The sequence below is a fragment of the Mixophyes fleayi genome, chromosome 1 (assembly GCF_038048845.1).
Source record: "Mixophyes fleayi isolate aMixFle1 chromosome 1, aMixFle1.hap1, whole genome shotgun sequence".
NCBI lineage: Eukaryota > Metazoa > Chordata > Amphibia > Anura > Limnodynastidae > Mixophyes > Mixophyes fleayi.
The window spans coordinates 454,195,475-454,208,792 of record NC_134402.1 but is presented as its reverse complement, the minus strand read 5'-3'; positions in this window follow the sequence as shown (position 1 = coordinate 454,208,792).

The window sequence follows — 13,318 nt, the reverse complement described above, 5'->3', positions numbered from 1 at the left end:
GGGTCCGCCTCCTGTTGGCTGACTGCACTGGTCGGGGATAGCATTTGCCTGCGAGAGCTACCTAGCAACTGACGCTGCGGCTGCTGATAGGCCAGATATTGTGTAGAGAGGCGTGGCTGACTGAAGACAGAGAAAGCAAATTCGGTCATTGGAGGAAGTTGTTATCTGGCTGCTTATCATTGGATAGAATGCCTGTCAGTCATACTAACTGCCATATAACAACCTGTTCTCAGTGCTTAGTCATAGACGTGTGGGAAATTCAGGTTCATTGTGTGCAGTCAGGGCCAGGCCCTGTATCTTACCTGAGAGTATAATAAGGGGCTTCATATGTACTGTAACACCATGACTGATATATTGTCCTGGGGATAGTTGTATGGCTGCTTCCATTCATAAACCTGCAGATAAATAAACATCCCTCTGTGCAATGTCACATGTTTAATAAACATTTATATGTTACCACAAAGTGTACATAACGCCTTATAGATAACAGTCTAGTTTACTGATGAACAAGAGCTTATGCCTTCCCCGGGCAATACAGAGCCAATGCTCCACCTTGGCCTCTGCATTACCTAGACCTCGTCTCGACCCCACTAGTCCTCTGCTCCATTTAGAGCCCCGTCTAGACCTCTGCCCCATCTAGACATCTGCGTTACCTGGTCTGCCCAATCTAGACCTCACATCTGCATTACCTGGTCCTCTGCCCAATCTAGAGCTCTGTATTACCTAGACTTCTGCCTCATCTAGATCTCAGCCCCATCTAGACCGCTGCCTCATCTAGTCCATTGCATTACCTGGTCTTCTGCCCCATCAAGACCTCTGCATTACTTAGACCTCTCCCCCATCTAGAGCCCCGTCTCAACCTCAGCCCCATCTAGTCCTCTGCATTACCTAGACCTCTGCCCCATCAAGGTCTCAACCCCATCTAGACCTCTGTGTCATCTAGTACATTCCATTACCTAGTCCTCTGCCACATCTAGTCCTCTGCATTACCTAGACCTCTGCCCCATCTAGACCTCTGCATTACCTAGACCTCTGCCCCATCTAGATCTCGACCCTATCTAGGTCTCAACCCCATCTAGACCTCTGTGTCATCTAGTACATTCCAGCACCTAGTCCTCTGCCCCATCTAGTCCTCTGCATTACCTAGACCTCTGCCCCATCTAGATCTCGGCCCCATCTAGGTCTCAACCCCATCTAGACCTCTGTGTCATCTAGTACATTCCATTACCTAGTCCTCTGCCACATCTAGATCTCGGCCCCATCTAGGTCTCAACCCCATCTAGACCTCTGTGTCATCTAGTACATTCCATTACCTAGTCCTCTGCCACATCAAGACCCATCAGGCAGGGGACCTACTATGTCCACAGCCACTCGCTGGAAAGGTTCCCCAACTATTGACAAGGAACTGAGTGGAGCACGAGCACTGGGGCTCCCAGACACACATCACAGGACTTACAGTAGGCCCGGATGTCATCTGATACTCCTGGCCAGAAAAACTTCAGTTTTAGGCGCTTCAGTGTTCGGTCTCTTCCCTTGTGTCCCACCATAGGGATTTCATGGGCAACTGACATCAGTTGCGTGTGAAAGCTCCATGGTCCCACCAGTTTAACTTGTTCCCAGACTGGTCTATCCCCATCTAACGTCTTAGCTACAAAGCACCCATTCTTTCACCTCCAGTGCGCATTGGCGGTGAACCTGCTCTTGGCACATTAAATCTATTACCTCCTCCCGGTCTGGGCACCAGCTCCGCGCACCCACTTCCTGGCCGACTTCTACAGCAGGTTGGCAAACTCCGCATGGGTGGCATGGAGGTTTCTGGCAAGGTCCAGGAACGTCTGACAATAGGTCTCTGGGGTAATAGTGTACCATTTAAGGAGTGCCCGTTTCACTATATCATAGTCCGCACATTCCTCTGAGGGCACCCCACGGTAGGCCTCTATTGCACATCCTTGCAGTGTGGGCACCAAATGCTTAACCCATTCCTTTCTGTGTACAGCGTATAGCCTGCAGGTCCTTTTAAATATCTGCAGGTGCACATCAATATTCCCAATACTGTCCTCAAATTTAGGGCAAGGTAAAGATGACAGTTCTGATCCCATAGGGGGCACCTCACAACTGGGCTGCATTGCTGGTGCCCTTCCCTCTTGGCGCCATGCCTCAATGACCTGTGCCCGCTCAGCTTCCATTGCCTTGTCCTTTAAGGCCGCCAGCTGGATTATTAGGTTGCCCTGCGCTCATTATCAGACAGAGGGACTGGTTCTGCGGGTACAGTCTGTTGAGAAGAGGTCTTTGCTGTCTGGGGGTCTGGCTCACCTAGCTACTGGGCCGCCACCTTGGCCACTGCCGCCATCAGTCTCCTCCGGCTGGGTAGCATGCTGTAGGTGCCATTTTCTCAGCTCTGCTCTCATCTCCTCCCTGTTTGGCGAATGTCTGATATCAATGACTTTTGCACTGCACAGAGTCTCAAGGTGTGCCCTGGACACGTTGGCGTAATCAGACATCCTGTTCATTCTCCTAGCTGCAGTTATTCCTGTCCTGAATAACTCGTCTCTCCTGACTGCCGCACGATAAGTCGTCTGGGGTTATACCACTGTTTGCCACTAGAAATCTGCGACAGGATGGTCCTCCTATGCCACCCTGTCTGTTGTGTTCCGCTGGAGACAGGCTGGACTTACCTTGCCACAATCCTCTTTCTTCCTCCCAAATGCGCCCTTTAACCGCAGTAGGAGGGGCTTTTGCTGCTGCCACCAATAGTTTCCTATGGGGCACTTAGAACCGCGTCCTTCTGGGTAACTGTTATGAGCCGCGCCGGCTCCGGCCACCGCCGCGACTCACTTCCGGGCACTGCTCGGCGTCCCGGCCATCGTCATTAAAAAAGTCCAGGGTCAGGTTCACTACCTCATTCATTGGAAAGGGTACGGCCCTGAGGAAAGGTCCTGGGTACCATAAAGAAATCTTCACTCAGATGAGTTACTTGCTGAGTTTTTTTAAAAATTTCCCGGAAAACCCAGGTGTCAGGGTTCTTTGACCTCTCCTCAAGGGGGGGTACTGTTACGAGCCGCGGCGGCTCTGGCCACCGCCGCGACTCACTTTCGGGCACTGCTGGGCATCCCGGCCGTCGTCATGACGACCGGGACGTCACTTCCTCCTGCTCATTGCCCCCAGCGCCGCGTCCCGGCATCTAGGGGAGCCAGGCGAGTGCGCACATCATGGCTAATTATAGCCGAGCTGGACTTGATATACCTGCAGTGCAGGAGTAGTTCTGATTGGAGGACATCTGTTTATTAGGCAGGAAGGGACAAGCCCTCCCTGCCAGTTATAGTTCCAGCTTCCTGCTACTAGCCTGCTATCGTTATTGCTCCTGTTACTATTGGATCTGATTTACTGTTGCCGACCTTTGCCTGTTCCTGACTCCGTTTTGATTGCCTGTGCCCTAGACCTTTTTTCCTGGACTCCTACGCTGCTGACTTGCCTGTGACCTCTGACCCCGGTTCTGTGTACTGGATATTCTGTCTGCTGCCGGCCTCGACCCTTGCCTGGACTTCACTCTGCTACTGCTCCTTTACGCTATCTCTGGGTTCTCCCCAGTCAGCGCACAACTCACGACCCTCAGCTGTCTGCGGCCAAGTCTGTCCCCACCACTAGGGGCTCCAGCGAAAACCAGATTTCTGAGTAGACTCCGGGTTTTGTGTTGCTGGCTGTTGGGTTTCCTAACATTATAACCGGCCAAAAAATAATACTAGGAGTGAGTGAATTATCGGACACCCGGTCCTATGGAACCAAGTCCGGCTCAAGTGTTGGCAGGACAAATCCAGACCCTGTCCCAAGAGGTCCAGGAGCTGTCCCAGCAGCAGGCTGCCCAAGAACAGGCGTCAAGAGCCTCACACGCTGCCCAGTCCGCAGTAGTGGAACCTAAGATGCATTTACTAGACCGCTTCTCGGGAGATCGCAGACTCTTCCGTAACTTCCGTGAAAGCTGCAAGCTTTACTTCAAATTGAGACCACTCTCGTCTGGATCTCCACAACAGAGAGTAGGGATAATTATCTCTCTCCTACAAGGGGATCCGCAATCTTGGGCATTCAGCCAAATATTCCGACAGCCCTCAGTTGCAGTCTGTGGATGCCTTTTTTGAAGCACTCGGATTGATTTATGGAGACCCAGACCGAGTGGCTTCTGCCGAAGCACAGCTTTGATCCTTATCGCAAGGACAACGTTCTGCAGAAGATTACTGCTCCAACTTCAGGCGTTGGTCCTCAGACTGTGAATGGAATGATCCGGCTCTTCGTAGCCAGTTCCGATTAGGTCTGTCCGAACGAATTAAGGACGCTCTTGTCCAGTATCCTACTGCTGGATCGCTAGAGGAACTCATGCAATTGGCCATTCGTATCGACAGACGATACAGAGAAAGGGAAGCTGAGAAGGAAAATCCTTCTGCCTTTTCACCTGTGCCTTTTCCTACCTCTCCCGTTGATCAAGTGGAACCCATGCAACTGGGAGTATATTGGTTGTCTCCAGAAGAACGCACTCGGAGACGCAATCTGGGTCTCTACTTATACTGCATTCCTGCCCCGTCAGACCGGGAAAAGACCAGGCCAAGTGAACGTGGAGAGAGTACACTTAGGCCTACAAGTAATCTCTCCGAAGGATTCCCTACTAATACCTGTCCAACTCCAGTACGGTGGACAGGAAATTTCTATTCCTGCATTTGTGGATAGTGGAGCCGCTGGAAACTTTTTAGACTTGACGCTTGCCCGGTCCCTGGGTTTCTCAGCTGTTCCTCTGGAAACTACTATCGCTGTGCACGGGCTAGATGGGAATCGCTTGAACAAAGGTGATATCCATCATCGCTCACCTCCTCTTCTGCTGAAGATGGGTGCCCTTCACTCTGAGACTATCTCTCTGTACTTAATCCATTGTCCTTCGGTACCTCTTATCCTGGGTTACCCGTGGTTGGCTCTCCATAATCCCAGTATCGATTGGACTACAGGTGAGATAACCAAGTGGAGTTCTCAGTGCTCCTCCTCTTGCTTATCCCTGCCGCTCAGGGTTACTTATACCTGCCCCGAGCAGCTACCCTTTCCTTATCGGGAATTTCATGATGTTTTTTCCAAGAAGGAAGCAGATATTCTCCCTCCTCACCGGGAGTACGATTGTGCTATTGATCTTGTCCCAGGTTCCAAACTACCCAAGGGGAGATTATACGCCCTGTCTATTCCAGAGACGCTAGCTATGGAATCATATGTAGAGGAGAATCTGCAGAAAGGGTTTATTAGGCCTTCCAAGTCACATGCAGAAGCAGGCTTCTTCTTTGTGGCCAAGAAAGATGGCAGCCTGAGGCCCTGTATTGACTACAGAGGGATGAACAAGATAACTATAAAAAATACCTACCCATTGCCACTCATTTCAGTCATCTTTGACCAGCTTAAGGGTGCCAGGATGTACTCAATAATTGATCTTCGGGGAGCATATAACCTGATTCGTATCCGTAAAGGCGACGAGTGGAAAACGGCTTTTAATACCCAAACAGGCCACTACGAATACCTCGTCATGCCTTTCGACCCCAATAACGCTCCAGCCGTCTTTCAAGACCTAATTAATGATGTCCTTCGTGAGTTCCTAGGCTCCTTTCTAGTTGTATACTTAGATGACATCCTGATCTACTCCCACTCACTTAAACAACATCGTGAACATGTACAACAAGTTCTTCGGAAACTCCGCCATCACCATCTCTACGCTAAGTTAGAAAAATGCGAGTTCGAAGTTTCCACAGTCACGTTTTTTGGGGTATGTCATTTCCCAGGAAGGGTTCGCCATGGACCCCGAGAAAGTGCAGGCCATTCTCGACTGGGTGCGACCTTCGAATCTCAAAGCTATACAAAGGTTCCTGGGGTTCGCTAACTATTATAGAAAATTTATCAGTTCCTTTTCTACTCTCGTTGCTCCTATCACAGCCTTGACTCGCAAGGGAGCTGACACGAAAATCTGGCCTCCTATCGCTATCTCTGCCTTCGAAGCCTTGAAACGGGCCTTTGTGTCAGCACCCGTTCTGAGACATCCAAATCCAGACCTTCCATTCATCAACAAAGTGGATGCCTCTGATGTAGGTGTGGGAGCAGTGCTTTTCCAGAAAGATTTGGCAGACCATCGTCTTCACCCCTGTGCCTACCTATCTCTGAGATTTTTTCTGCCGAGGAACATTACGATGTGGGCAATCGGGAGTTGTTGGCCGTCAAGTGGGCACTGGAAGAATGGCGCCACTGGCTTGAAGGTGCTAAACATGTAATTACAGTATACACCGACCACAAGAACTTGTCCTATATAGAATCGGCTAAAAGGCTAAATTCTAGGCAAGCACGGTGGTCCCTCTTCTCCCGTTTTCGCTTCATCATCACCTACCGACCAGGCACCTCCTGAAACCCCAGCAGACAAACTCTTTGTGCCTGTGCATCTCAGGAAGTCGGTCCTCGTAGAGTGTCATGACAACAGGACTTCTGGGCATCCCGGTGTTGATAAGACCATCAAAATCGTTTCTCGTGTTGTCTGGTGGCCTCCATTATCTGCAGATGTTAGAGAATATTTATCATCTTGTGATCTGTGTTCCAAGAATAAGAGTTCTCGAAATTCTCCGTCTGGGTTACGAATGCCGTTACCAGCCCCAATCAGACCTTGGACCCATTTATCCATGGATTTCATTGTTGATTTACCCCCGTCTTCCGGGTGCAACACCTGGGTAACTGTAGATCGATTCAGTAAAATGGCCCATTTTATCCTGTTGACCAAGTTACCCTCAGCACGCTTGTTTTATTAAACATGTTTTTCGATACCATGGGTTGCCGGAGGATATTGTATCAGATCGAGGATCACAGTTCATTTCAGCCTTCTGGAAGGCTTTTTGCTCCCTCTTAGGTATTAGACTCAGTCTTTCATCAGCCTACCATCCACAGTCTAACGGGCAAACCAAGAGGGTGAACCAATCCCTGGAGCAATATCTGCGGCTATATATATCCAAAAATCATGACAATTGGTCTGACCTTCTCCCATTGGCCGGATTTGCGTACAACAACGCATGCCACACTTCTTCCCTTTTATTGTAACTTTGGATATCATCCCAGAGTCAACTCATTGTCTTCACTATCTACTGATAAGCCATCCGAAACCAGGACCATGGCCACCCGGCTTAATAAGATCTGGAAATCAGTTAATCAATCTTTACTCCAAGCATCTTTTAGATCTAAAGTTTTTTCTGACCTGCATCGCTCGGCTTGTTCCTTCAAGGTAGGAGATTCAGTGTGGCTTTCTACGCGGAATATAAGACTCTGTCAGCCCTGCAAAAAATTAGGACCCAAGTTTATTGGTCCGTTTACCATCATAAAACAAGTCAACCCAGTGGCCTTTAGACTGAAGCTTCCTGATTCTCTAAAAATTTCCAACACGTTCCACTGCTCCTTGCTGAAGCCTGCCCGGTCGTCTCAGAAATTCAGACCTCGACAGTCCTCTAGGCCTCACCCAGTCTCGGTGGATAGACATCAAGAATTTGTTGTCGAGAAAATCCTCGATTCGAAAAAAGTCCAGGGTCAGGTTTACTACCTCATTCATTGGAAAGGGTACGGCCCTGAGGAAAGGTCCTGGGTACCACAAAGAAATCTTCACTCAGATGAGTTACTTGCTGAGTTCTTTAAAAAATTTCCCGGAAAACCCAGGTGTCAGGGTTCTTTGACCCCTCCTCAAGGGGGGGTACTGTTACGAGCCGCGGCAGCTCTGGCCACCGCCGCGACTCACTTCTGGGTACTGCTGGGCGTCCCGGCCATCGTCATGACGACTAGGATGTCACTTCCTCCTGCTCCCGGCCGTTGCCTAGGGCCGGGACGCTCATTGCTCCCAGCGCAGCGTCCCGGCATCTAGGGGAGCCGGGCGAGTGCGCACATCATGGCTAATTATAGCCGAGCTGGGCTAGATATACCTGCAGTGCAGGAGTAGTTCTGATTGGAGGACATCTGTTTATTAGGCAGGAAGGGACAAGCCCTCCTTGCCGGTTATAGTTCCAGCTTCCTGCTACTAGCCTGCTATCGTTATTGCTCCTGTTACTATTGGATCTGATTTACTGTTGCCGACCTTTGCCTGTTCCTGACTCCGTTTTGATTGCCTGTGCCCTGGACCTTTTTTCCTGGACTCCTACGCTGCTGACTTGCCTGTGACCTCTGACACCGGTTCTGTGTACTGGATATTCTGTCTGCTGCCGGCCTCGACCCTTGCCTGGACTTCACTCAGCTACTGCTCCTTTACGCTATCTCTGGGTTCTCCCCAGTCAGCGCACAACTCACGACCCTCAGCTGTCTGCGGCCAAGTCTGTCCCCACCACTAGGGGCTCCAGCGAAAACCAGACTCCTGAGTAGACTCTGGGTTTTGTGTTGCTGGCTGTTGGGGTTCCTAACAGTAACTCTTGATGCTAGTGTACCCCCTGGTGGTACACCTGGGCTGGTGCCCCTGACCTCTTGCCTTCAGATCAGGGTTGCCTACCACACTGGCCAGAGCTGCAGGGTAGCGGGCAGAGCTTTAGTACTAGATGCTGAGTCCCAACCTCAGAAGAGCCGGATAACGAATTAGGTTTAGTCTAATTGTAGGTCACAGGAATTACAGCAGGTAAGTAGGCGTCAAAGCAGGCTCCTTAAGCAATGATGTTTATTAGCTCAGGAAGTCCTAAAAAAGACAGTTACTCACTAGTTTGAGGTACTAGTGATATCCAGAAATTACAGATGGTATAATACTGATACATGGTCATACAGTCCACTTTTTATACAGATTTACACAGATACCCTGGCAGGAGGTAATCCAGCCTCCTGCCCCTCTAACCAATCCAGGTGCTTCATGCAGCCTGCACATAAATCAGCCTGGAGGGGTTTAACACCTTTCTATATTGCTGCTAGCGGCACCACAACGTCTGAGGTTTTCTATTGAATGTTTACCATCAGGATATAACATTTCTCTAATCTTGTTTTGAACGTAATTTAACTCGCAAAATTCACATTCATCTGTGATCACTTGCACGTGGAGTCTACCTGCAAGTACAATTACCTCCTACCGCCTTTCAGGCTCACAGTTGTATTGGTCATTCAGCGATGAAAAGGTCTAATAAACATGAGATTACCTGTCTCCAGACAGTTGCAAAACCCAAACATGACATACCAATATAAAAAGGTAAGTACGTTTGGAATGATACACTGCACTCCTAATTAAAATCAATATCTACAATAACTTATTTCTACGGGATCCAGCCACAAATAAGTTATTTATAATGATCGAGCCACACTGAACCTGTCCAAACAGTTCCCCACAACCAGGCCTGCTAACCCTACCGTGTCCTATCTCTCTCCCACCTTACAGTACTAAAACTACCTTTACCAGATCACACCCATAATCTTCACACCCGGCCCTACATGTCCTCATGAGTGACCACCTTTACCCCTCTAGATTGTAAGCTTGTACAACCAGAGCCCTCTTGTGTTGTTCATTTAGTAAAAAAAACAGTCCCATATGTTCTTATGCTAAATTTAAGTGTTCCGAACTGGCTGTCTGCCTCTCTCTCACCTTCGGTTTGTAAGTCATTTTTTCCTTCTGTTTCTTCATGCATAACTTGAGTGTTCGGCCAAGATGGCTGCCTCCACTGCATACGCCTGTCCATAATGTACCCGTATACTGTATATGTTTTCATATACATTGTTCTTTATGTTTTAATTGTTAAGTGCTGAGTCCAATTGGGAGAAAAGCACTATATAATTAAAATTATTATTAAAAAGGGAATAACAGCAACTTCAGATACAATGCAGAGCTTACAATCTAATTACACCTACTTATTTAGCCCTTAGCTGCCCTGTAGATATTAATGGGTCTTTTTTTTACCTGCAGGTGACGTATCTATTGGTTTGTACATATCCTCCTGCAACCTTTACTAAATGCATAACTATTTATTTGTGCTACCCTTCTACGTCTTTATCACGCACAGTACTTTTTTTTATTATCCAGAGATACGACACAGCTTTCTAGATATATCTGTGTCCAGTGCAGGGAGCTCAGCAAAACACCTTTGATAGTATAGAGGGAAGCTAAGATTATATATAGCTATTAAATCAGTCACCATTGTTAGGCTGCTAGTGGTCAGATAACGAACCTGCAGAATGGACTGGTGGAGGTCTTCGTCTATAGCAGCCGCCTTTCCCGTAGAGCTAGACGCGCTCACAGGTACTCGGATGGCCCCAGGACTTAACTCCAATGTAGTGTAGGTTCGTTATACTAACCACAGCGCAGGCCTGGAGACAGTATAGATGGTAAGGGATGGTCAGACGAAAGCCAAGGTCAGGGGTCACTTGCAAGGTAGAATAGTCAGAAAACACGCCAAGGGTCAGGGTCACAAGCAGATCAGCAGAATCCAAGGTTCAGGCCAAAAGGTCAGGGTCACAGGCAATAAGGCAAGGTCCAGTAAACAGGCAAAAAGGTCACAACAGAAATCCAGCAGTATATCAGAGCAGGTCAGCACAAGTAACAAACTAGGACGCTATAACCAGCAGGGAGGCTAAGCCCTCCCTGCCTTATATACTGACATTGGCCAATCAGGGCTTAGCCCTGTAATGAATAACAGGTTTAGACTTAATAATTAATTACAGAAATTAATTAGCCCACAGGCTATACACTAGCGCATGCGCCCGGCTGCAGCACTTGCCGGGGCGCACCGCTTAATACCCTCGGCGTCCGGTCGTTGCCTTGGCAACGGTTGGGCCCGAGTAACAGGAAGTGATGCCCCGGTCCTCATGGAGACGGCTGGGATGTTCACCCAGGTAGGAAGTGAGTCGCGGTGGTGCCCGAGGCCGCCGCGGCTCCTGACAACCATGACGCTTACCTGTACTATGGAGATCTGAGAAGACTGTGAATGTCAGACTAGGATCATGTATATATTACTATTGCCAGCATTGGCTCGCATCTGCCCGCTCTCACCTACATCCCAGCTGCCATGAGAACAGCCGGGATGTCACTTCCAGTATCACTGTCCCGGCCGTCACAAAGGCAATGGTTGGGACGCCTTTTCAGCGGCGCATCCTGGCAGATGCGTGCAGCGGGGTGCGTGCGCAGTGAGTGTAATTAATTAAACAGTCTGCTGACCAGGTTCCCCTGGCTGCCTGCTCTCTCTGATTGGGCAATAGTTGTATTTAATGCAGGGAGGGCTAAGCCTCCCTGCCAGTTATAGCGTCTGTGTTCTGAACAATTGCTGACCAGCTCTGTCCTGTTCTATCCTGTGGATACTCTGCATTTGATCGGATTCCTGTTGTGACCTTTGACCCTGCTTGAACGCTGATTGCCCCTACCTCTGCCTCTTTACTGGATTAACCCTGTTTGCTACCTACCCTGACCTCTGGCCTGTTTCCTGGTTATCCTGCTCGCTACTGACCCACAACCTCTGGCCTGTCCCCGTAACCTGCCTCCAGTATTCCAGCTTCCTCCACCCTGCGCTACAGTTATACTGATAAGCCTTTACTACTCTAGAGCTTAAGTCCTTGGGGCATCCGAGTACCTTCAAACAACATCAGTTCTACGGGAAGAACAGCTGCTAAAGGTGAAGACCTCTATTAGCCCGGTTCCAAAGGCTTATCTACTCGCCGTAGCCCTAACAATTACATAGCGCTTTACCAATAATGTCTAATTATTTACATCAGGCCCTGGACCAATGGAGCTTGCAGTCTAAATTTTCTACCAAACAAATGCACCCCTGACAACCACAGCAGAGAGCTCATTAAGCTTGCTGTGGACTATAGGCACTGTGCTCAGAGAAGAAGCAGGGCCGCAATGTGCTGCCAGGACTTACCCCATGTCGACTTTCTAGTAGATGTCCTTCATCAGGACTCCAGCCTCACATGTGCATACAGTATGGTTCATAGATTTGCACGTGTTTAGAAGACGGAAAATTAGTAAAAGGGGAATTAACGTTAGCTTCCACTGGAAGGAACCTTTCATATGGGCAAATTAAAAACACTTTGAGGAGTCCTTGCGAAGAGGTTCGCTATCACATAGAGGCCCTCGCACCAAGGATCTGTTATATTTAATTTAAGCTAAAAATTCACCAGTATTACCATTACCGTTTATAGAGCAAAGAGCAAGGCCCCAGTCCCCATAGCTCTAACAAGAAGAGCGATCACTCCCCTTCCAGGCTACACTGGAGATCTGAGAGACAATGTAGTATCAGGACCTTCGTTGTCAGGGAATGCAGATTCTTTCAGTCCATCACAAGCCTCATCATGATCAGAACCTCTTCCTGGGGACACAAAAGTAGAAGCAGCTTTTACATGAATTATTTTATTTTGCACCTGTGCTGGGTCTTCCAAACAACTCTTCACTTTTCACTCTTAATTGCCATGAACAGGTGGGAGTTGCTTCAGGGATGCTTACACATGAAGTCAAACACAATTCTAATGCATATAACAGTACACCTCTTAACCAAGGAACCTACGACACCTCTCCTTGCCCGTTCGAGATGTTGCTGCAACTGTAGGATCCTCAGAACCTCTTGTTCTGGATGTATCACTCACTGTAGCTGTTCTACACGGAGCAGCTGCTCTACTATTAAAAATAAAGACAAAACACATGTCCCATGCCAAACTGACTAGATATTATTATTATTTTATTTATTTATAAAGCGCCACAGATTCCATAGCACCGTATACAGAAGCAAATAACAAATAGATGGGGTAATACACATAAGTAGCACAGACGAGTGCGAGTAATGCTATGGGGACTCACACAGAATGCAGAAAAATACATGACAGGGCGTACAAGGAAGTCAGACATTAGACGGACGTGGGACAATTGGTAGAGAGGACCCTGCCCGTGAGAGCTTACTTTCTAGAGGGAGGGGTGGTGAGAGATAGTAGGACCAACTGGGAGAAAATGGAGATGGCAGACGAGGTGATGGATAAGATGGTCAGGAAGTGGTAGGATAGGCAAGCTTGAAAAGGTGAGTTTTGAGTTAGTGTTTGAAGGACTGAAGGTCGGGGGAGAGTCTAGTGAGATGAGGTAGGGAGTTCCAAAGAATGGGGTCAGCACGGCAGAAGTCTTGGAGTCAAACATAGGAAGAGGTAATGAGAGGTGAATTGAGGCGGAGTGGCGTGGTCGGGTAGGTATGTATCTCGAGACTGTTATGGCCACCAGTGCATCATAAACAGGTAGAACTAGCGGAAGAGGTCTTCACCTATAGCAGCTGTAGAGACTGGTTACACTCACAGGTACTTGGATGCCCCCAGATCTTATATTCAGTGTAGTACAAGTTTATGGTCA